The sequence below is a fragment of the Ambystoma mexicanum genome, chromosome 4q, assembly GCF_040938575.1.
Source record: "Ambystoma mexicanum isolate Mex_15411 chromosome 4q, UKY_AmexF1_1, whole genome shotgun sequence".
NCBI lineage: Eukaryota > Metazoa > Chordata > Amphibia > Caudata > Ambystomatidae > Ambystoma > Ambystoma mexicanum.
Window position 1 is genome coordinate 737,244,296 of NC_090928.1, and position 26,582 is coordinate 737,270,877.

The following is a 26,582-nucleotide window of genomic DNA, read 5'->3' on the forward strand; positions in this document are numbered from 1 at the left end:
AGCCATACGACTGCCCCACATCATTCAACCGGATCAAGCAGGGTTTGTTCCGGGCCGCTCCACCACCCTCAACCTGAGACGTTTATTTAATGTGATCAGTAGGATTGGCCCGAAAGTGCAGTCAGTAGCAGCGACCTTAGATATGCAGAAAGCATTTGACTCAGTGTCATGGGAATACCTATGGCGAGTCCTGGATAAATGCAAATTTGGACCCAACTTTCGATCCTGGGTTAAGCTGCTCTATACAAGTCCATCAGCTAGAGTCTGCACAGAGGACAGGTGTCCCTCCCCTTTCCAGATAGCCATAGGAACGCGATAGAGCTGCCCTTTTTCCCTGCTAATATTCGCTATAGCCATGGAACCCTTTGCTGACATGATGTGTCAATCTCACGCTCATAGAGGCTTACGAACTGCGGGCCAGTCCGACATTGTTTCCCTATATGCTGACGATGCCCTCCTCTATATCCGTTCCCCAGATACTAACCTTGCCCCGATCCTGGAAAATGTGGTCTGTTTTGGACATATATCCGGACTGAAGGTGAACTGCTCTAAATCTGTCCTATTCCCACTCACTGACTGCACGCAACCCCCCTCTGACCTAATGGGGTTCACATTATCCCAGTCCAGGTTCACTTATCTTGGGGTGGTGGTTTCTCGTCGAGCCGAGTCACTGCGTGAGGAGAACTACCTGAATTACCTTACAAACCTGGCCACTAAAACAGCAAGCTAGGCTAGACTCCCTATCTCCTTAGCAGGCCGAAGAGGTATACTTAAAATGGTTGTGCTGCCCCAACTCCTTTATCGATTCACTAATATTCCCCTATGGCCAGGTGATGACTTCTTCCGGACGCTCCGCCACACAACCAACACCTTTTTATGGCACTCCGGTGTAGTTCGACTTAAACTATCGACATTGACCGCCCCTATGGAGTGTGGCGGATTCGGCGCCCCGGACTTCCTCAGGTATTGGTTGGTAGCACAATCCCACTTTGCTTCCCACTGGTTTAACACTGCAGACCCCCCCTCATGTTCGGTTGGAGAAACTGACGGTCAGTGACCGGGAAATTTGTTCCCTCATTCTCAAACCCGCCCCAGCTGACCCTGCTTCGGCAGATCTGGTTGCTAATACATCCCTGGCCCTTTCTAAAATCTGGAAACTGTTGGGCACACCCTACCCCTTTCACGGGGACCTTCCACTCTGGAACTTCCTCCCAGAGGTCCCATGCATCCCACAATCCATCGTATCTCGATGGGCTGATGCGGGCTTCTTGGCACTCCGAGATGTTTATGTACAGGGCAACTTTCTCGAATGGCCAGATCTCCCACTCTCCCTTAGACGTAAACCATCAGCATGGCTCCAATACTCCTCTCGCCGGAAAAGTCTCAAAACTAAATATCCCAAATTCCCTATAGTACCTCCTGATGAACCCATAATTGAACAGCTGTGCTCCTTCGACTCCTTGAGAGGGAAGGTGTCTAGGCTCTATACCCTGCTTCAAACCAGAGCTGCCCCCTCATTCACTACGCTGAAACACATGTGGGAGGAGGATCTTGGGGTGGAGATAACTAATGAGCGCTGGTCCCATATGTGTGCACGCACTCACAATGTATCCTTCAACACATGATTTAAATTAATACAATTCAAGGTGTTGCACAGGTATCATCACACCCCGAGCAGACTGCATCACATGTTCAGCAAGCTTTCCTCCAGCTTCCCTAGACGTGGCTCTGATCAGGCTGTATACATCCATGTGATCTGGTCCTGCCCGCAACTGACACAATTCTGGACCGAAATATGTTCCACACTCTCTACCATGCTGGACCACGCAATAGACCCATCCCCATTACGATGCCTTTTACATGACTTTCCCCCATTGGGGCGCGATTCGAGGAGGCTGGCTGGACTCTGCATGCTGTTGGCTGTGCGCTGCATCTTAATGAACTGGCTCCAGGCTAGAGCACCCACGTATACACAGTGGCTCAGGGCAGTTACTTGGGCGTCAGATATGGAGAAGGCCTGGGGTGTGCTGCAACATCCATACTCGAGACCAAGGGACATCTGGCGGAGGTTTTGCAGCTATATGTCCACTGTGAACTCGGACTCGGTCGCTGAATCCTCCACCCCCGCCCTTCCCTCTCCTGTCACCACACCGTGAGCAGTGACTCTTTAATCCTCCATTTGTAATATCACCTGGACACTGACCCATTAGTTTGTATGAAATGCCCACTATGCACCAGTATTGTATTCATTGTGTGAGATTGTACCTTGCTGTCACGCTATGTGCGTCTCTTGCTGTTCGTGCGTTGTCAAGTCAAATAAATAAAGGTTTAAAAAGACAAATTACATGCTGGTGTAACACAGACAGGGGTGGACTGGCCTATAGGGATCTCTGAAGATTTCCTGGTGGGCCTCTGCACCCTGTGCCTCTATTGTGTGCTATTTCCAATTTTTCTCATAGGAAAAGCATTGGGCTTGTTGAAAATGTGTCCTATGGGGCCACTTTGAAAATTATTTCGAGGCCCTCTTTTGGTCCCCAGTAATTATTTCCAGGGCCTCTTTTAGTTCCCAGTCCACTCCTGAACACAGGGGGCAGTTGGGATACCTCACAGTGCAAGTGGGGGAAATGCTGGCGCAAAGCGGGGCCAGGAGGGAGAAGTGACTGGTTATGAAAGCCCATTTGGCTTGCAGTTCTTGTATGCATCTCAACACTGTAAATCAAGGGGAAAATAAATAGAGCACCAGCAACCCTTCTAAAGTGATGTCATTTTTGCCCTTTAAAGGAAGCGGTAATGAAGGGCTCAGAGCCTGATCACCACGCTGAGTCTCGCGCATTAAGCCGCCTTGAAGTGTCACAGTGGATCTCTGTGGCTACAGTGCCGCCGGCAGTGCCTCCATTTGCCAGGGCGTCAGGGGAAATGGGACCAAGCGCTCTGTGGTAACATATTTAAAGCTATGGCTACAGCCCTTGGATTTATTGGTGTTAAAGTATTGATTGAAAGGGCGCACAGTGTTGCATGCATGCTGAATAGATATTTGTACAGGCGGAGTGGAGAACAGGAGGAGGTACGGATTTTACAGTGCAGGGTCCCTGTGTGACGAATCAAACTTCCGGGGCACCAATGGTCCAGGCCATGCTTTAAGTGGGGTAATAAATTGAGGGGGGGCCTTGTTTGGGGGAATGGCTTTCATTGTGGGCGTGGCCTAAAAGTGCACAAATCACAGTAAAGTGCGCAAACAAATATTTAAATGTATGTGAGCATTTATATGTTTGTATGCGTACTACTATGGTTTGTGTACTTTTCAAGCCATCTTTTATAAACGTAGCAATGTTACATATGTCTATGTTTATAAAAGGTGGCTTGAAAAGTGCACAAAGCATAGTAAGTTACGCACACTTGTGTGCTTACCTTACTATGGTTTGTGTACTTTTCAAGCCACCTTTTATAAACATAGACATTTGTAACATTTCTATGTTTCTAAAAGATGGCTTGACACGTAAATAATTCAAGGCATCTTTTATAAAGCGTTGATGACGGACAAAACGCAGCTTGAATTGTGTACGTTTCAAGCCATCTTTTATAAACATAGAAATATTTCTACCTTTATAAAAGATGGCTTGAAACGTACACAGTTCAAGGCATCTTTTATAAAGCTTTTCCAACGGAGAAAAGCGCCTCGGGCTTAGTGATCTCTGCTCAGAGCAGATAGATCACAGAGCCCGAGGCGTCTTCAGACATGCCAACATTCTGACTCAGCTGGGCGGGAGATTTCATCTGAGAAATCGGGAGTTGCACATTTTCCCATAGGGTTGCATTGGGGCTAAAAGTATTTTAGGTGGGAGAACGTGAAAATTGCAATATTTTTTCACAAAAAGTCATAAGTCTCCCGCCTATATCGGGAGGGTTGGCATGTCTGCGTCTTTCACCCTCTGCGAACCCGCAGGCTCTGTGATTTAATCTGCATATTAGACCATGGAGCCCGGTGGGTTCGCTGAGGGTCAGTGACCTGGGGAGGGCAAACAAAGGGACAGTAACTTCCTCTGATGACCCTGATAAGGGGTCATCAGAGGAAGTTACACTGACTGACAGAAGTGCCAGCCAGCCTCAGCGTCGCTGTGGCTGGCTGGCAATTCTGTAAGCTTGCCCGACATAATGGCAGGCGCATCTCCCATCCCGGCTGCGGCGGGATAATGCGTCCTGCCAATGTTGTGTGGGACAGGGGGCCCAGGCAGGGCCCTGGCTCAGCCCCACTTTCTGGAGACTGCCGGGGCCCACTTAAAGCACTGGGTCCAGGGATGAATTGCACAAATTCAAAGCATATTTTCAACGGTGCATACAATAAGATCCTACATCATGGACACAACAAGTTTAAAAGTTACCTTATGACTGAGAGAGTGGAGTCGTACTACAGACACCTGGCTGGCAGTGAACTCAACTAGCTGAGGCACTGCCGCTGGGTCACGGCATGTCACGCTGACGCTGGCTCTGACATTACTACCAAGGGTGCGCAGGACAGAGCTGGAGTGTCTGCTTCACGCAGTCCTGGCCAGGCTCACGCCTCTGTCATCAATCAAAATCTGAGATGGGCCATTAACACGACCCTTGGATGCTCCAGTGCTCTACTGTCTGGGCCTCAGGCAGACAGGCTGTAAAATCCGTAGTGCTGTCAGGAAAGTCGGTAGGCGGTAGGACTGCTTAAAAAGCAGTATCCTACCGTCTAAATCGGTACAGTTGGCAAGTATGTGACCATATGCGCCAATGGAACTCTTAGCTGCAAAAAACAAATTCTCTTTTTTCACCAGTCTCGCAACTTTTGACAAGCATGCAGTATCATAGACTAAACTGTGACCGTGGGCTCGTTTTGATCAAATACAAACATTGCCATATTGACCTGTAACCAGCGCTGGTCATTGGCTCAGATCTGTCTCCCCAGATCTCGGACCAGGGAAATCTATTCGCCCATTTTGACATAAATTATGTGTTCTTGGTTCCGTCTTCATCAAACTCAGGTCGTCTGGAATAAAGTGGAGAGACTTAGCTTTTAGACCACTGAAGGTTATTACACCACTGGAGCACACGACTGGAACTGTTATGAATATAAGTGTTAAGAAAGTATGCAAAAAATATTTTGGTACAGCTTTGTACGTTTAAAAGATGTGCAACTTTTTATAATTTCCAACATTATAGGAAATGTTTATTCCCACAGTTCATAATGTTCATTTCCAGGACTTCCTGTGACCTGATGTTTTGTTGGTCAATTAAATAGTATGTGTCTAAATCCCCCCACCATATAAAAAGGGTAGTGCTACGCAAATTATAACTTTAGGAAGTTTAAGTTTAAGGTGAGAATGCAAAGACGCCCCTCCAACGGAATCTAAATTGTATTTCAGATTCGCCAACACAATAACACTTTAAAGGAGGCGAAGATCAGCAGCTTGAAAAACCGAGCGAACTTTGTCGGACAAAAGCATAACCTCCGGCTTGCCTGCCACCCACTCCGACCACGTGATACATACAGTTCCAAACGATTGGTCCTACAACTATTACCCTAGCGTCACTAGCTTGTTCTCACTGCACAGGCGGAAACCGTTTCCTAGGATACGAGGGGAGAGGGAGAGTGTCTCACTACTAGGGGGCACGTTTAGCGGATGCTGGTTGGAACATTTCAAACTTGCAATCGTTGTTGGGAGAAGAGGGGCGCGCGCGCAGGAAACCAGCCGAGGAAAATGACTGCAGCGCAGGTATTTACAGTTTCAGACTTTCTACGAGTAGAAGTATACGGTGCCGAGCTGGCTGGCCGTAGTAGCGGGTCTTTGTACCGGGACGGGTGTTGAAAGGTCGCCTCCCTTTGCTTAAGTCTCGCCCACCGTCATACTATTGTCTATGTGGCAGGGTGAACTGCGCCTGCTCGGAGCGAGCACCCGCTCATCTCATCAGCGCAGGAACTTCAGTTTGTTTACTTTATGCGCCGCTGCGTGAAATTATAGTCCCGTACCTGCGGGGTAAACCAGTGCTTTAAATTAAAATGTACTCATCGTACAGTAACCGAGAATTTCAGTCAATTTACCAAAATGCTGTGTACATGGATAGAGGTGGGTGGGTTACCATGACTAGGGACTGCGCCGCTGTATCCTTCCGCCCCCAGGATCGGAGCCATAGAGACCACCTACTATACTGCAGGGTTGGCCAGCAACTGTCCGCTTCAGATAATCGCTTCGCACAAGATGTCTTTGTGTGTTCCTTAAAATGATACTCATTCAGAAGTAAGTGTCAACACACCCAGGTTACCCTTTGCGGACGGACTCTAGTGCTTAAACGAAATTAATCTATTTTCCTATTGAGAGCGCCTGGTGGACCAAAGTTTGACCTCTGCTAAAATATCTCAATTTTACATCTTTGATAAGGGCACTCTGGCATTAGAGTAATACACGCACTTTAACTCTGAACAGAAATGCATTGAACTGAATCATTTGAATTCAACTGATTTAAGGCTAAAAGGAGGATGTATGCTTTAAAAACCTCCTTCCTACACTTTAAAAAAAAATACTTTTTCACATCTTACAGTCTTTTAAAATGTGTTTTCATTGTGGGATCGCTGCGTAATTGTGCAAACAATCTCCTGTCGCCAAAAGACACTAGCCTTAGTTAACCAAACGGGGAAACAAATGCCCAGGCACCGTCAGCCTCCTGTTGTGGTCCTCTACTGTCTTGATGAATACAGTGTCATTAAGGTAGACCAGCAACTCCAGTAGGTTCATGTTGCCCACCATCTTCTCCATAATACGCTGGAACACCGCAGGCATCCTGATGTTCGAATAAAATCTTAAAGGAATAGTGCGCTCAGAACTATTATTGTCCTGAAGGTTTGGGCATGTGTTTGTAAGCATACTTTGATCGATCGTACAAACATTTCCTATGCGCCTTAACGTAGTTTTCCATTTTTGTACACATGTGAAATCAGGCAGCAGGGTGTGGCCATTTTGTGATAATCTGATCCATTGCTGCATCGCCAAGCAGGACTGCTCTGGCGGCACTAAATCATATCCCCTGCCTGAGGCTGACATCAGATACCAAGTGATATTCTCCACCTATCTCCATGTTACTGGGCGGCGTAGCCAAACGCCCTCAGTCATCACCTACATGACGTGACGCAGAACCCGAAAATAAAAACACATCGTCTCACAACACAGCGCGTCACAATTCGGAATAAAAAACTGTACTTTAAAATGAAATAGCAAGACTGTACAATTTGTAAAGTACTTTTATTTCACAATAAACGCTCTTGAGAACATCCAGCGATTGTCAATCAAATGGGTAATTAAAAAAATTAAAATTCTTGGTCCACAAATGTTTATCGTGAGTCACACAGTGTTCCTTTTGGGTACACAAGGTGTTCCTTTTGGGTAAAAGAAGTGCTATGGTCGCACAGTGAATCGCAAGGCTTGTGCATCAACTTGGCGCTAGACCACCGTAAACAATGTTATGTTGCTCCTAATCGCTGATACCGCGTAAGGGCATATCAGCCCTTGGTGATCGTCCCGAAAAAAGTCATTGATATCCAGCTATTGACGTGTATCTGCAGCTGCCGGTTGAAAAAGCTGTCAGTTGGTATCTGGAATCGATGACAATCGCAGAATGGCAGAATGTACCTGTCTGGAAAACATAATAGAAATGTGTCTCAGTAGCCGATCTTTATTACAATTTATCATTGTACCCATTAATTCGGCATCATGTTAAAACTAACGATTAGCACAGATATGAAACAATGTGAACACAGAGAAAACAACGTGGAAAGTACTCCACAATTTGCTTCGGAGGTTAGTGGTTAGTGCTATGAAGTATGTTCAGCTCAAAACGGGATGTGGAAGCTGACGCTACAGTTCGAGAACACATAGATGGCATTTTAATTAAATATTAGCGTTGGACCTGGGGGAACCGAGTGGTGGTCTACATGCATCTCGATGCTGGATTGCCCATGTGCCCGGTAGAAAGACCAGTACACACAAAGGTTGTACTTGAGTTTCATTGCAATATGCCACACAGAACAAACAAGTACAAAGTAACCCAGCAATAACGGTCAGCTAATTATAAGTTGACTCGCTCAGGGATAAAATCGTCGAAAGTCAAACTTACATTACATTCGGCATTTCCATTCTCTTGGCGTAACACAGACTCCGTTCGGATCAATGATTTTTCATAAACTGAACTTACATGTTCCTTCCAGTTTTGGAATGGTGAACCTTATCATATCTTACATTATTACACCCCCCTTTAATTCAATTCCATTCGGAATGGTCCCTTTCTCTCAAGGTCGAAAAACAATTGAACCTTTTACTGTGTGTGATGCGTGGGCTTCCTCAGCTCGCAAGCAAAAATTCAAAGCTGGTGACCTTCACTCAGAATGAAGATACATTCTTAGTTTGCAATATCTTGTCTCACCGCATCCATGAAAACTGGAATTGTGAAGCACAGGAGGAAAAATGTGGGGGCTGTCATTGCTCGCGGTTTGCGGCGCTGCTGAGGGCTAGGGGAAACTTCGCAATGACAGAATGTGCCCCAGTCCAAAATTGGAGTAGAGGGTACACAAAATGGAGTCGAAGCGTGTCTAGCAATAGCCCCACCTCTGCTTATGTCCGGGCCTTCTTCCCCATGGCAGCAGATGGGCAAAGGAGGCGCCCCCCACGAGTGCAAGATCAGGATGTTACTTTAGTATGTTGGCTGGGGCTCAACCGACCCACTCCTTCCTCACATTAGCAACGACCCCCAAGAGGATAGATTTCAAAAGACACATTGGATGCTTTGTTTGGACACTTCATAAAAACATTGTTGATGAAAAAAACAGATGCTAATCATTTGAACCAAGAAGTGAACTGTTCCACGAGCTCTGCTTTAGGTGGACAGGGCACGTTGGCAATGTATGTGTACTCGGAACTAAATTGCGCGCAATTCCGTGATTATGCATCTCCAAGACATTAATAATAAGATGTTTCACAAAATCGAATTCCATTCCCTCATATACTGGCTTGACCACCCATGTTTCTTTTCCTAAAGGCCATAGTGTAGCGAAACATCCCAAAGTTTCCTGCAGTCCTCAATTGTTCAGGGCCTACATTCTCGTTATGCACTAATACCGCTAGTAATGTCCTATATTTCATCCCTTCTATGCCGAAATGCAATCTCTTTGGCCTGTAGTTTAGGCACATTTTGTGGAACACCTCCAAATCTCCCGTGTGACAGAATTCTGTGAGTCCCTTCAGATCTTTTGGTAGAGTTTTGTGGAGGGGAAGATGGAATCAATCACTTCTTCTTCTGTTCCTGCTCTGGCGACAAAGGGCCATGTTCACATTGGTGGAAATGTTGGTTTTCTGTCCAAGAGTGATCATTGGAACAGTGGTGCATTAGTGACCGCCATTTTTCTAGTAGAATTTCCACAGACCCATCACAAGTTTTGGAGCTCCACCAAAAATGGTTGCTGAAAGACTAAGACCACTGTGAAATATTTTCTGAACCTTCCCTGCAGCTGAGATCTTTTTTATTGATGGATTTGGCAACATGCCATACATCAAATTGATGGCGAATATTTGGAAACTGCTCTCATTGTCTTGGCTATTGAAACATGTCTGTCTGTGGCTATGAGGTTGATTTGCATTCCCCTCGATCGAAGATCTTCCAGTGATTTTATAAAACCAAGTTTCTCCATGGCCACTGAGGATTTACATTCGGACACCTGCACGACCACCGAACCCGCATTTTTTTTACTTTCCATGTCCTAAAGTGGTATGTGCAGTACTTTGCTGGAAATCTGGGGCTGTCACACTGTCCATCGCCAGCTTGCCGGAACCGTTTTTGGAGAATGTACTTTGAATAGACAGTTGTTCAATTTTCCAAGCATCACTAATGGCAGGGAATAGATATTGATGTTGATATTTTTAGTACTGCGTTTTAGAAATGAAATGGAGTCCCACAAATTGACAAACTGGACAAATTAATGAAACTAGAACCACACTGAAAAGTAAAGCTGCTGCACACAGTAGATTGCCAGCTGGCAGTTTCCCCGGCATCGGTCGAGCGGACCATGAACATTTTTCATGGAGCATTTCACAGGTGGCATGTAGTTTTGAGGTTACTGCCTTGTGATACACGAGTCACATTCAGCAATGGCTTCCCACATATTTCCCCTCTCACTGAATGCACACATTTCAGCATCATTATAATCTCCATCAAGCTGCTGTCGAATACTATGTATTTGGCCTCCTTTATTAGACTATCATCCTGCATTAATGTTTCTGACTGAACTGTGGTTGACATATCAGCCAAACTGGACATACTGTAGTCAATAGTCTAGTTGCTCGGTCAATTGTATTGATGCTTCAGTCTCTGTCATTTCAGCGTCCGTTACTTGAACATGAAACGGAGAAATCATCAATGTTGATTGGTTTTTGGGTGGCCCTTTTTGGTGGGTGTCGATTGTGTCAAGTGGTCTGCGACTAATTCAAAAACATCTTTGATACATTCAGTTTCATCTTCACCTGGTGGAGAGGTCGCATTGTAGCAATGGTCCAACAACACTTTGCTGACTTCGCCGGTCACATTAATTTCATTTTCTGGCCATTGGACAAAAGCATCTCGAGTCTGCTTATTGATTTGAACACGCTGCGCTTCAAGTAATAGTTGCTCCATGGTGAAATCACTTTGGCAAGTAGCATCTCTCATTTCTGTCGCTGTCTGTGTCTGCATAGTTCGTACACCATCGGGCAACTAGAAGACAGGTTGGAAAAACATGTTCAATGTAAATCCAACATACAGTATTGGACAACTTGGATTTTTTAAAAAAAGCATGTTTTAAAAACAATGTTTGAAAATGAAATTGTTTGTAACTTACCGTATATTTCTTGCTTTTCTGTGAAACCTTCTTCTTCACTACGACTGCACCAGCAAGCTGGTCCACTGACTCAGATCCACGTGCCTCCTCCTCTATATCCCGATCTTGTATTCTTGTATACATCCCTAGAAAAGAGTATCCATTAAAAATAAACCATTTGTATTAGAAATCAAATTATTCCTTCACACACATGGCTTACACAGATAAACCCGTACATCGTGTATGTAATATAGTCAAAATATACATTTCGAATTTCACCTGATTGATGGCTAGTATGCTCGATCAAAGTTGACTGTGCAAAGCACACTGTTCGAAATGTTGCACTCAAGCAATTTGCAAAAACTGCTTGTTTCTAATATTGTCACTGTCTAATAGTATTAGATCTAGGACCAACTTTATTTAATTCGAGGGAACTGTCAATACGCATACCTCCTAGCTCTGGATCAACTACGAGGGATGATGTAATTGATGTTGAAGCTTCAGCATCTCCCTGTAACACAGTACTTGTTTTAGTATGGATGAAAAAATGTAAATTGAACACACACAATTTGATGCAGACCATGGTACATACCAATAACAAACCTCAAATGAAACATTGTGTAAACGAACGACACGATACATAAATATGATAATATCTCAAATTCCATGCATAAAACAATTCCGGAACTGAATAGCTAAGACTACCTGATACTCATTCGAAGTTGTTGTTGACTCCAGGCAAGACATGGATGCTGAACGTTGCTCCTTCATATTCAGTGCAAAGTCATGGCGTTGTAAAGGGAAAATTTGATTTGATTTAGAAATGGCAATCTTAAAAATTGGCATGTAAGGAGACAGATTGCGAAACATGCTTATTTCAAAGGGCACTACAGCATAGTTATCTGTGCCCATAAATCGTCTTCTATGATGCTCCTAAAACCAAGGACAGATGTTTTACAAAATGGTTTTTATTTAAAAAGCAATACAATCTTTTAAATATGAAAAGTATTATAAGGGACATTTACACCTAAAGCAATTTACACCTAAAGCACCAATCCGTCCATTTAGTTACCTGTTCACTACCCCAAGGGCTACAGCTAAATCCGGAACCGTGACTCACCTAAGGCGGCCTGTGAACGAATAGAGTCAGAATTGCATTTGGGAGCAATTTACGAGTCATTCTGAGTCGATTCTTCTTTGTGTACATGGCTTGACATACATATTCGGGGTAAAGTGCAGGCTGCAGATGCGAAATCAATCACCCCTCGTGTCCTGCAAGACTTCTTTGACTCTACTTGCAAGCTCTGCCGGCACGAATCCGCAGTAAATGACCCATTCTCTTATTCGATCTATATTCTTCGGGAATACATGCATTGTAGTGCCTTCAGATTTGTCATGGGTCTTAGAAGGGCAACCGAAAATCGTACATGCAGGCGTTGTTGGAAATTCTGCAAAACAAAAGGTCAACATTATTCAAAAATTACTTTGCATGAAAACATGAGAAAGAAGGAATTGTACTATACATTCTTCTAGGCAAGCTATGGTTTGGTCACCGCAGCAAAACCAGTGTAGCGTGGCCGGCTGTATTATAGGATAACTTTCATAAACAATTCATTGATGTGACGAAAATCAGAACATGTTACTCTTCCCTTGATTGTACTATCGTGCATCAAAAGGAAACATGCTTATAGACCAGGTCCGCGAAGGATGCAATTCGATCCCAATTGACACTGATGACAGTTGATATATATTGATAACATAACAAATTAAAATCAAGGCAATGGCAATGAGATGAATGAACATAACACTACTGGGTACATTCGTTTGAAATAGATAGAAATTTAGAGAGGAAGGAGATATGATTAGGTGACCTGCCCTTACCTTGACCAACAGCTAGATTCTGCAAGCAGGGTAGTTAGTGGCAGGAGACCAGGGAGATGTTCACAGGTAGCACAGCGACGAGCTAACTTGCAGTGGTCACAAGTTCTCAGGTAGCACGTTCACAAGTTGACTTGCAGTGCTCCAGGATGTGCTCATGATAAATGTGAGGTTTATAAAGAATTCGAAAAGTGGGTGTGTATGTGAATGAATGACGTGTATATGTCGTGGTCTTATGTGGATAGGAGGGGCGCGGCCTGCTTCAGGGGAGCATGCCTGGAGACACTGGGTCTGGGGAGGCCATGTGTATAATGGCCCCTGTGCGGAAGATACCTTTGAAGTGTACATGGTGTTTGGCACCTTGGCCGTTCCCACCCCTGACAGCACCCCTTGGCAGCGCAGATCCACTGTTGCGAACTGCCTTTGATAATGGAGGGGTGACGGAGGGGCCTGAGGCATACAGGAAAGGGCTGGAACACTGCTGAATGGAGATACACTTATGTGGAATGTAGGGGCACGACCTGCTTCAGGGGAGCATGCCTGGAGGCACTGGGCCTGGGGAGGCCATGTGTATAATGGCCCCTGTGCGGAAGATACCTTTGAAGTGTACATGGTGTTTGGCACCTTGGCCGTTCCCACCTCTGACAGCACCCCTTGGCAGCGCACATCCACTGGTGCAAACTGGCTTTGAAAATGGAGGTGGTGGATGTGCGTGAGGTGTTCAGTCAAGACCCAGAACACTGCTGAATGGAGACACACTTGATTCACTGAAACAACCATTGATAGTGTTTTATTTTGTTTCTTATTTTGATGGCACAAAACTACTACACATTGTAAAGTTCCGGTTGCTGCACAGTGAGGGGAAATCCCCTGTACTGACCGCTGTCACTGGGGAAAGTTTCTCTAATGGCACCAACGACACAGGCGGGTGTTACTCGTCGAACGCTGTATCCAAGCCTCCCGTGAAGCCACTATGTAAATGAACGATAGGCCACCAGCCTGTACCACCTGTGAAAGAGAAAGATACAAACTGTTTTTAAATGAACAAGATAAGTGTATTAAACCTTAGTTGCCAATGTCAATTCTTGTATCCAATGGCATTGTTGCCAGTAGAAATGCTACCTAGACACTGTACAATATTGAACGACTATTATTATAGAATTGCAAGACTACATTTGTTTGGCATTGATAGATCAAAGTTACGTCAATATCGGAGACAACCATGAAATCACGACTAGAGTACACTTACTTGTTGCTTGGATTGCAAGGGCGAACTGTTGCTCGACGTTCATGCATAAGGACCATCATTATCCTCAACACGGACCGTGTGAGGCAGGCTGCCCTGAAGTCTGGCAGCTCGGTAATGCATTGCGGCCGTGCCTCGCTTCCGATCTGTAGGACAAGCATCCAGAGTTTTCTGGGCAGCAGCAGTTCTCCTCGATTGGCATTAGCGTGCACCGATTGCAGGCACACTAGGTGGAGACGCCGTCCATGCGCTAGGCCCAGGCTCTTGATCTGTAGAATCGTCCTCCCAACTGTCGTCCGAAGCCCCATCGTTGACGCATATTTCTCTTTCGAGTAATTCTGCCTTGGAATACTCCTGCTCATACTGGTAGGGCTGTATTGTTTCCATTATGGGGGAAACAAAAAAAATAGTAATGGTACTGGTATCTGTTCGCACGTGCAGCAAGTAACGAAGGTAGCTGACCAGAACACAGAAGCGAGGCACAGAATACTAAAAAATAAAAAAAGACAGTGAAAGGAATGGAAAAGAAAATCCGATGTCTGTTGAGAAGCGGTCTGTTTATACTTATTGAGGAGACACGTCATTAGCTGGAGCGCAGACAATGTTGACACGAGACGTGCTTTGGCGTTGTGAAATGGGCGGTATGCGTCTAGTGATGTCAGCCTCAGGGGCGGTGGAAATGATTTAGTGCCGTCAGGGCAGTCCTGCTTGGGCGATGCGACAGCGGATCAGATTATCATAAAATAGCTGCGCCCTGCTGCCTGATTTTGCATGTGTACAAAAGTGGAAAACTACGGTAAAGCGCATAGGAAATGTTTGTACAATCGATCAACTTATGCTTAAAAACACATGCCCGAACCCTCGGGACAATAATATTTCTGAGAGCACTATTCCTTTAACTGGCTGATAAATGCTATCTTCTCATGGTCCAGATGCATCAGTATTTGGCAGTAGATGCCCTGCGTGTCCACGACCGAAAAAAAACACTTGTGACCCATCAGGCAATTCAATGCCTAGTTTACCCAGGGTGTAGTGTATTAGTCTGAAAAAAAGTGCAAGTGTTAAGATTACAGTAGTCGAAGCACATCTGGAGATGACTCTTCTTCTGTGTGACGATGATGGGACAAGCAATGGGGATCCTGGATGTATCCTGCCTGCACATGGCTTTTTACATCATTCACGTCTCCTTGGACCAGCATTCCGATTCCTCGCTGAAGGGAATCTCGCCTCTCCCACAGATCCGTTGTTCAACTTTGTGGGCCTTTCCGATGTCTCTGGAGCTGGTGGAGTAAAACTTGGCATTCCGGGCCAGCTGGTCCCTCCAAGACCGTTGAGTCTACAAAAGTTCAGTGTCTTCGGAACCAGTGCTGCCCCGAATGGGCAGGTAACGTCACTCGCTGGGACTACAAAAGCAGTCTAGTTCAACTGTATGATGATTGTGGATCCTGGTAAGTGCACAGTCAGATTTGCCACGTTTATGACTGGACCTGTCATCACCAGGATCCACTGTACCTGTAAACCCCCTGGGAGATCCCCCCCCCTTACGCTTTGTTGTCGCCATCAGCAGTGTCTGTCTGCGTCTGTGTGTCTCTCCCCACGCCCCCTCATGTCGGGTGCATGGACTGCATGCTGGCATATTGCGGTCTAGCCATCTCCCGACATAATGCAGCTATTGTGTCAGACATCGAGGAATTTAATTCTTCCTTAGGATTGCTACATAACAGCCAGGGTTTCGATGGGGAGGGCACTGACTTGAGCTAGATCGCATGGAAACTTCACTCTTATTTATTTATTGGTCATTTGTATAGTGCCTATACACTTAACAAGTGTTTCAAAGCGCTCCAACGCAGGGAGGGTTAAAGACTAAACAGAGAATAACATTCTTAATAGGCATTGGTACATTCAGAATGGGCAAGTGCAGTGTGTTTTAGTGGTACAACATAGGACAGGAGGACTACAAACTGTTACAACATATGACAACAAAAAATAATCTCTGGCGCAAACAAATCTTTGACCCAGATGCAACCCAGTTAGTTTCAGGAGTTGTCTCCCATGCTGAAAAAGTACAGTCCAGTGAAGGGTTCTAATGGGATATGCGCCCAGTGGTTCCAGTAGAACGGCTCAGACATGGTGGGTAACTAACAACGCCACTTTCCAGTAGCACATGTGCCTACTGTTCAGAAATAGTAGTTGTCATGGTGGCTGGTTGCACTACAAGCCTTTCAGGTACTCTCCAAGATCTTTGAGTGCTGCCCTGGCTGGTAGTGAGATTTCATGTGTTCTTGGTGGATTCTGGTTCCCAGGTGACTTGGTGTCACTGCAAACCTGGCCTTGTCTGGTTGTGCAGACTTGATGTTCCTTGTCTCCACTCAGTCGGAGCATTACTACACAAGAGGATTCAGGTTCTCAGCTTCCAGGTTCTTTTTGGCATTTCCTCCTATTGTGCATTGTTAAGTGACTTCAATTCAGTACTCCAACTAAGTCAGTGTCTAGTCTGGGATGCCCAATGAAGCCCTTATTTATATATTTTTATGACAAGTTCATATATCTGGATGTTAAACCCTTGTATATCGCTCCTCTCTTTGAATCCCCCTGACCTCACTGAGCCAAGAAGTAGGTTGGTTTTGCAAATTAAAAGATTTATTTGAAAAATGAAACAAGATTATAAATAAATTAATATTTGATAGCACACTTATGAATATGACAGTGATCAACAATGGATAATATTGCACTAGTACACTTTTTTAATTAGGAGTTGGTATAGAGAGGATAAAGTAGCTGAGAATGCTTTTATGGTTTCAAGGAAATGCAATGATGGAAAAGAATGCAGCACAGAAATAACTGAGATGGTTTTCACAAGAGATAATATGATCACTTTTTCTTTTGACAATTCACCCCCCCCCCCTATGCAATATAAGGAGATGGAAGGAGAGCACACAATTTTCAGGAATACAATCAAATGCAAAACCAATTCAGTTCCCCCCTAACAAGCTTGGAGCAACCGGTATGCTTTTAAAACATGCTGAAATAATTTTAATGTGATTTACAATGAAGTAAAAATATGCTAAAAATGATTTTAATTCACTATAGGAGATTCAGGGTAGGTGATAGCTACTTAAGATTGGTTCAGGTCAACACCAACACTATCAGTGATTCATGAGGGATTATCAGGTTGAAAACGTATTTCAGCAGTTGCAAGCAAAAGACAGCAATTTTTGACAGGTGGAGAAATTTGATTCAAATTGCAATTCGCTGCACTTTTTCCGAGTGCATCGAGCGCGATTACGGAAAAACTATAAGGAGTAGAAAGTCGGTTTAGGGCTTGGTGGAAAGCTGAGGATCTTAAAATTAAAGTTAAATCTTGTTCCTAGCACACGCGGTTCAAAAGATACGGACAATATAGTGGAGGTAGATTCTCAAAAATAAAGTAAAGCTCAGAATGACAAATGACACTTTCACAGGTTTGAAATCACAGAATGGACACACAATTTCTATGATGCAGTTTTAAATAGGTGGAAATGGTTTGAATTAGATTATTTTAGAGATGATTATGCACAGTTCTGTGGGTACTCGCACTATAAATTTGAAATGGGCCATCAAGATCTGGTCATGTTTGGGCTTCACTCGCCACGGACGGTCTCTGGTACCGGTTCTGCTCACAGTGATCTGTCTGGGTCTCTGGTTTTGGCAAATGTTCTGGCACTGCACAGCGGTCTGGTCTGGGTCTGGTCTTCTATCGGCACTGCAAGGCGGTCTGGATACAGCTCTGCTTTCTGGGTTCTGGCACAGGGTTCTAGGCCAGAATCAAACAGCTTGCCTGGCTGTTGAATAGTTTGGTTGGGTTGCTGGATTCTGAGGCCTCTGAAGGATTCAGCTTGTGGACTAGGCCCCTCTGCTACAAGTTCTGAAGTCTGGATTCTAAGTTCTGGTTCTGGAGTCTTCTGGCAAAGCACTTCGCAGGAAATCAGTTTGAAGTGGGAAGTGAGTGTCTCTACCTGGGTCTCAGTGGTTCTTTTTATGTCTTTTGAAAATGGGTGTGTGCGTGGGCATAACTAAGCCTGCCCCTCACAACTTATCATTGGCCAAGTCCTCCTCTCTCCCTTGATTGGGGGAAGGAAATGGAGTGTCATCGTGATGAGGTATGTTTATGGGTCAGAGGATCCTCCCCTTGTCACTTTGCACACAAATCTATTTTTGACTTAAATGCATATTTATCTATCTACAATTTTTCTAATATTATATGTCCAGTTAACATATTTTCTGTAGCGCCAAACCATCCGATCCCTGTCTTTGTAAGATGCTGTGTCCACTTCTGACAGAATTCTGCCCTTTTCATCCAGAACATAACCTCTAAACTTTTCCAGAATTTACACAAATGTGCGCAAGGAATATGGGCATCGGATGATGAATGTCCGATTTTTAACATATAGACACTGGAGTAACACCCTATTTTCCGCTACTACTCCCCAGAACATACTACAGAGTTCTAACACCTCTTAAAATGTGCACAGAAAAATCACAGGAATAATGATATTATTTACATAATCTTGGCACTTCGTACTATGAATTATCCATCTTTTTAAAATTATGCTCTGGCCCAGATGGGTGTGGTTTAGGTTCCAAAGCACATGGGGGAATTTCTATCTGTCCCCGCCTCCAGCTCAGCTGGCTCACAGAGGCAGCGCCCCTCCCATTTCCTTCCGGGAGGAAGCCATTTACGACCCCCTGATTTAGCATTTGCCTGAGCCAAGGAAAGTTCATTGTTCTGTTTCCTGCAGTCTCAGGTGCCCCTCCCCTAATTCAATCAGAGAGGTGTAATCTCCTTTTAGTGGGGGCAGGAGAAGACAGGCCAGTCCTGTTAATGCAGTTGCTGGGCAAGTTTCAACTCCTGTCAGGGGTAGTTGCCGGGCAGAATTCAATCTCTTTAAGCCAGGCTTCAGCCAAATGTCACTTTTGTTCCAGTTTTTCTTCATTCAAATCAAACGTACAATTTTGACACATGCAGCTAGAACTCTGATTCTAAGTTGACATTTAAACAGTTGCAACCTATGTGACACTCCAATCACTCATTTATTTTAAACATTTCGATTTTAGTGGCTTTAAGTCCAATTTCACTTAAGCTGCTGACATCCACAGCTCAGCCAGTTTTGTTATGAACATTGTTTTAGGCTCTTCATCTTTCCAGATTTTGTATGCACACAAGACTTCATTCTGCCAGATGTCTGCTGGTGTTCGTAAGATATTCAAAAAGCTTACTGAGGTTTGAAATAGGCATTTTGAGCTTTCATTCAGAGAAACAAAGGTGATTTCAAAGCGCTTTTTTTTTTAGCTAACAGGCACTGCTGTTTTTCCTTTGGCACCACGTTTCACTCATGGCGCTTCTGACCCCTCGCGCTCGCACTAGTGGGTGGCAGAGTCAGGCAACCATTTTGGTGTGCGCAAAAACTGTGCGGTTTTCCTGGATTCTGGTGCAAATGTGGGCTTTTCGGCCATCTTGGATTTTCTAAGCCCACGGCACCAAATGTTGTAGCATAATGATTCAAACGTGGGTCAAGACACCTGACCGCATGGCAGGGTCTTCAAAGTCTGTCACCTCTCAAAAACTATAACGTGCCTACCCACACGTGTCGCAGAACTTGCAGGGTGGTTTGCTGTTGACCATGCAGTAAAGGTGCAGATTCAGGGGGGGTGGACCTAGAAATTATGTAACTGATGGAGGGGATGCAGCAGGGAAAGGGAAGGGGCACTCCTGGGAGTGAAGACATCATTGACCGCTGCGCTATGTAACTTATGCGCAGGTGCAGCCGGAGATGTCGACGTGGAAGAACTGTGTTTTCTAGCACCTTGATGCATCTTTTGTGATGATGGAATTACCAATAAAGATCTCGGACCAAATAACCGGACCGACTGACAGAATATGGCAAATAACTACTTTATTCTCAGTTTAATAAAGCGGGGTCAACTAGCAGACATCAGACGGATGCTTGCACACTCGCACACAAACTTGATTACACAGAGGTCTTGTATCACAATATACATAATCTACAACGTCCTCCTATGTGGCAAACCATAAAACGTATTAGCGCAAGGGTTTGGTATGGGGAACATGTCTATTTATAGAATGTGTACGGGTTAGTACTTCATTGGCTGTTTTATCTGTAAGACACTGGCTGTTTTATCTGTAAGACACACCTCGAATATGTATAATACTGATTATAGCGAACAAAATGGCAGCGGATTGGTCTATGCAACATTGTATTATGCAACATTGTATAGCAGGTTGCCCCATAGACCCACTGATTGATTGGCATTCTCACCGACCTTGGACTTTCGGCTCGGCTAGCAGCACGCAAGGAAACCGAAACCCAGGTACTTAAATCACGTCAGATTACTCCCTACTTTCCCAATTAGTCCACCATCTCTCATCAGTCCGGCCATGAGCCAAAGTTTCCCATCTATAGTTGACCGTGTAGCCTGCTATCTATTCTAGCACATTCAAGGGAGTGAAAGCGCATCACTACCTTCATCCGAGGCTTAATGAATAGCCCTTGTTTTCGACTTCCGACGGCCCGATTCTCATCTGGTGTTAAGTACCAACCAGATCATTTAAAGCGTTCACAACCTTTTTGGTACTTCAGACCTATTCTGAAGGTAGCGCATTCTTCCGAAGTCGGTAGGAATGTGCCACTTTCGGAATACACTGGTATTCTTGCGGCACTCCTCCAGTTTAATATGTGCGCTGGAGTAGCGCACGTATACGGTACCATTTGTTTGGTGCCGTTATTCTGGAGGAGTGCCGCAAGAAGCTTGTTGCAGTGCAGGTAATCAGCTTCAACGTTGCATGATACAACGTTAAAGCTGCTTACTTTTGTGTATATGAAAGTGTTCATACTCACCTCACGGGTGTATATGAACACTTTCATATACAAAGTAAGCAGCTTCATTGTTATATCCTGCAACGTTGAAGCTGCTTACTTTGGTGTATATGAAAGTGTTCATATACACCCGTGTTCTCGGCAGCAGTTGTGTAAAATAACGAATGTCGTTATTTTACAAAAATGCTGCCAAGATTTCAGGATTGCGCCCGTTAAGCCAAAAACAGGCGCAATGCTTAAGGTGCACTGTTGTGCACTACGATGACGCCCAGGCCCACTTGAGAATAGTGATGGAACCTGGGTGTCCTGATTTGGCGCAGTGAATCGTGCTCTTTAGCACGTTCACTGCGCCAAGTTAAGAATCAGCCTCTAAGTCACATGTGAAGACACTTCGAATTTCTCCATTTCAGATTCTTATTTCCTGCTATTTGATTTAATTATACCGAGTGTCATTGCTCCTCTTGGCCTCTAGAGACTTGCTCGCTCTATCTTGTATAGACTTTAAATGCTTTTAATTATCCAATACGTGGCTCTTGCAGATGTTTTCTTCTCCTTTAATCTAAGAGAAATAGGTCTCATCCATCGCTTAACTGTTTGCCTCCATTTGTGTTTTGCAGCTAGTCCTGTGTTTTCTTTTTATTTATATTTTTTTTTTTTGACGAGCCGGGCACCTTTCCACCATCTGCTGCACCCAACTCTCTGGGGGCACAGTTCATTACATTACGGTCCACGTGGGCCTTTTCATGATGGCCGCCAGCCAAAGCAGACCGACTAGCTTATGTGCACTGCTCTGGGCTGCCCTTGCCTGATTGGCTGGCCCTTGTTTATCATTGCAGTAACCCCCGGAGCTGGCAACGCTGGGCCCCCTCAAAGAGCCTCTTGTAAGGGCCAAGCCCCTCTAGCAATGGAGAGGGAAGGCGCCCCTCCCTGCCGCCGTACCTTTGTACTGCCTGCGCAACAAACAAGGGCGCTGTTAATCACATCCAAGTGCCACAACAATATGCCACCACCTCGCAAAGGTAAGCAGGCCAAATCGTCTTCCTGGGTCAAAATTCTGGAACTAGCTTCCCACTGACCCTTGCTTCCTGGCTATTCGCCTCACTACTGTTTCCTCCTCCTACTGTTTCCTCCTCCAATTCGATAGGGCTACCTACTGTACATCTCTTGTTAACCTACATTAGCTTGCGTCACATCTAAACAGGATTGTCAATGCAGCCGTGCGCCGCTTATAGACAGGATTGTGGATATTAGCCATTGTCACATTTAGATATGGCTATGAATATTAGCCTGCGTTATATCTAGACAGGATTGTGAATGTTAGCCATTTCCACATCTAGATAGAATGTCCACATCTAGATAGAATGGTGAATATTGCCCATTGCTACATTTAGATAAAATTGCGAATCATAGCTCACGTCACATCTGGACGGGATTGTAAATGTTGGCTTGCGTCACTTCTGAACAGGTTTGTGAATGTTGGCAATTGCCATATTTAGATATAATTGTGAATGTTACCCATTGCCATATTTGGACAGATTTGTGAATATTAGCCTGTGTCACATCTAGACAAGATCCTGAATGTTGGCCCTTGCCACATTCAGATAGAATTGTGAATACTGACTCGCATCACTTCTAGACAGGATTGTAAATATTGGCTTGCGTCACTTCTAGACAGGAAAGTGAATGCTAGCAAGTGCCGGATCTAAATAGAAATGGCGAGATGTTCACGTGGCACATCTCGACAGAACTTGGAAATTAGCACGTATCGGACCTAGATAGCAAAGCCAATAACCAACCAATATCACCCCTCTGCATACACCTGTCAAACCCTAACTAAACACAACCATAACCTTAAAGCACAGCAAACCGCACAAACTTCACTACACGGCACCAACCAAATAAATCGCACCTAGCTTTGCACAACTGAACACGACGACTACCGACCGAAAAGCACACCTAAGCTCAGCAAACTGTGCTAACCGAACTGAAGCTGCTAACAGCACATCACTGCTCTCTTACACTTTTCCTGCTCTGTCCCAATAACTCACCGCTCACATATCCTTTCCTTTTTCAGATCCGCCCGGGGACCACTCCGGTGGTGATAGCGCACGGTACAAATATCCTTTAACATTAACATAACACTCGAAAACCTCCCTGGGTAAAAGATGGACTTTATTATTATCTCATCTCAGCATCACAACAGTGTAAAGACATACATGTGGGGTACACCCCAATGAAGACAGAGCAGGGAAAGAAGCGCTTAATCCCTGCGTGTAAAAAAGAAAACGCCACGTGTTCTGCTCTGTCTCTGCCTCAGGAAAAGTTCAATCATAATTGTTTGCTTCCCATTTACTTAAAAACAGCGTCTGCCAATCCACGCCTCTCCCGCTGCAAATTAGGTGACTTATTGTCATATGACCGCCTATGGACATGTCTCCTTAACAGGTAGGCCATGTTATAATGGTAAAAAAGTAGCGCACTTGCTCTGAATATTGATTAAATGTATCCTAAACGACATTAAGTGCCACCTGAGTGACCTGGCCTGACAGACGTATATCATAATCTCAAACAAATGATGGGAGAATTACGTATTAGTGTACAATTGAATTGTGATTGTAGCCACTGTCTGATATGCATATCAGTACAGATGCGACTAGCCCTACACTGGTTAGTGTATACGTGTCAAAAAAGCATAAGGCAGCAGCTGCCTAACCAACAATGCTAAGGTACCAGCACCAATATAGTGTCCAATCGACTGTTCAGTATAGAGCATTGTCCTTTTGAAAATTGCTATTGTGCTGTCATCTATGCTTACAGAGTGGTGCCTTCAGAGTTTGCAAAACACATGTATTGAAATGGGGAAATCCATATTGCCACAAAACGGGAAGGTACTGTATAATTGTCAGCTGCAAGAATTGTGTTTTATTTGACATGCATTACATCACCATGCAGTGACCTATATTGTCCAGACTAAAGTGTCATGGCGGAGTGAAATACTAGTTCACAATGTAAATAATAAGCCTGCTGCCTTATGTTTTTTGCCCTGTATACACTGACCCCTGCAGGGCTAGTCACATCTGTACTGATATTCATATCAGATAGTGGCGACCATCAGAATTTAGGTGTACACTAGTACGTAATGCTCCCATCATTTGTTTGAGATTATAATAATAATAATAATAATACGTTTATTGTGATTTAGTTCAAGATTTGAACTTGAACATATAAAATACATAATTACATGCTGCACACACATGTGAAATAATGGTTAACTGAATAAACAATAAAACATAGTCATAGAATATGTGTATTCAGACACATACAACTCAGTTCTACAATTCATCAAAAAGTTCATCAAGAAAGAACATTAGAATCAGAGTAAGAATGGATTCACAGCCTTCCAAATTGTTTCAAAACTATGTGATTCAACCACTTCAACAGATCTTTAGCCATTTCATGGAGGATAATGTAAGCAGTAAAACCCAGCATTGCCCTGGTTTCAGGGACTCTATGTAGAGTAGAGAAGCTATACCCTTAATTGGGTAACAGAGATTTTACATGCAGCCAAACCCTAAATAAAGCAAGTTGAACAGTGATGGTATCCGAGTTCAAACAATAGTCCCAGAAAGAGTCTGCAATGATTTCCTCGTAGCTGTGGACATATCTGCTCTGCATGTCCATATATAAAGGTCCCAGGTTGACACATTGTGTAAGTACATGTCTGGCTGATTCCAATTTTCCTGATACACCACAAATACAGCAATGCCTGTCTTCAAATGCTACCCTTACGGGGCCCAAAACAGTCATTGCCGGTAGTTGATTTATACAGAGTTTCAATAGCAAGTGTCTTATGTCCGGAGCGGGACACAGTAGTAGGTAAGGCTGGATTTTCCTGTATCGATGTACTACATGCGACACTGCCTCATACCCCTTTAATTTTCAAAGCTGAGTATAGTTCCTGCACCCGTCCCATTTGTTGAGTTTGTGCTCAAAAGATTTTTTTCAGATGCACAGAAGATCTATCTCTAATATGGATGTAAGACCAGTCAATCTCCATGAAGAGCGTTTAATTCAGGGACTTGTATATTCAGGCCTTGCAGTACCTCTCAGAATCATGATTTTGCCCTACCACTGCAAGCAGCTTACAAACTGGGTCAGCACAAGATTTTAGGTAAAGACACCCCCTAGCCCGAAGTGCCATACCCCCTAATGATGTTAGTCCCAGGCGAAGGAATTCCATTGAGCAAGAAGGTCCTAGGCTCAATACTGAGCGGCAATAGTGACCTTCAAGCCTGTTTAGCCAAGTAAGATCTCAAATAGCTAGTGTATCAAGACCATACAGGATGGCATGGATAAAGCATTGCTGGTAAAGCTTAATAATCCCTTCCATGCTATATATCCTGCGTTTCCTCTGGCAAACTTGCATGCTTGTAGAGTAAGAAGCTTAGCTCGCTGCTTTTTGTGGGCTATTATCAGCTTGTAATCTGGCTGGGCGTCAAGCTCCAAGCCTAAATAGGGCTAGGATAAGGAGTAATCTATAGTACCAATTAAGGTATCTATCCTAGTCCTACTAACCTTGTTTCTGGTCATCAGGATTATGCTAGTTTTTTTCCAAATTGATAGTCAAACCCAGTTGGGGGGTATAAATAGCCAGCTGATTGTTCAGTCGTACGCTAGCTAAGTTGTTACTATGCAAGAGAAATAGAATATGTAATAACCAGGGCGGGCAATTCAAGTCTCTAAGCTTTGCCCATAAAGTTTCCCGATTAACCTGATCAAAGGCACGTTAGAAATCAATAAATGCGATATAGAGAGTGGCATCCTTTCTACTACGTGTGGTCTGAATAAGTTGATTAAGTACTCCGATGTTGTGAGTAGTGCCTGAGCCCGGGCGGAAGCCTGTCTGGGCAAAATTAAGGATCTAATTAGTAGTGGCCCAGGATTGAAATACCCTTAGCACCAATGACGCAAACACATTTCTGGTAACATCTAACATGGCTAGAAGTCGATAGTTGGCAACATTAGTCCCGGCCCCCTTTTTTTGCACCAGAATAAGCACCGACCGTTGCCATGAAGACGGTATAGTGTGGGATCTAAAAACCCGGAGAATAAAGAATTAACAGGACCTGGGACCAATTGCTCAGATCTTTTTTTTTTTTAACACTACATTTGCCAGACCATTCGGGCCAGGGGCTTTAGATGACTTGAGTTTCAGAATAGCATTCATCAGTATCCTGTGGCTCAGAGGTAAATGCCAGGGCTCAGAGAGGTGCTCTGCAGTAGGGGGAAGGGTTTTGTCAATATGGAATTTAGCAGATCTACACATGACCCATTGTTCACCCGATATGGGGTTCAAAATTCTGGTTGACTGTTCACCCCTTGCTTTTGCTAATAAATTCCATATTTTTCAGCTGTCTTTGCTAATCATTACTTGTACAAAATTCTGCCAAGCAGATCTTTGCTCAGATAGCTGATTAATATCTCAGCCAAGAGCAGAATTTCCGCCTTATGGTATTTACGCTGCTACCAGCCTTGGAGGTTACACCAGAGTAGGAAGCTAGCGCCCTAACGGCTCTAATCACTCGGCGCATCTTGCGTTTTTGATCGCGAACGTTAATGTCAAAACGTTTACTCCCCCCAGCTTTCCACATTATACCAGGTTTAATATGGCTCTTAAAGACTGAGCAGGTCAACTGTTGAATCCAAACTTCAATTGCCTCGG

General features: G+C 44.3%; 1 protein-coding gene across 1 annotated transcript in view; it reads left to right on the plus strand.

The window, feature by feature from the left end:
* Positions 1 to 5,590: 5,590 nt before the first annotated feature.
* Positions 5,591 to 26,582, plus strand: part of BTBD3 (BTB domain containing 3) — a 73,258-nt gene continuing 52,266 nt past the window's right edge. The window contains exon 1 of the mRNA XM_069608331.1: positions 5,591 to 5,741. The gene's annotated coding sequence lies outside the window, so the exon portion shown is untranslated. The remainder of the gene's footprint in view (positions 5,742 to 26,582) is intronic.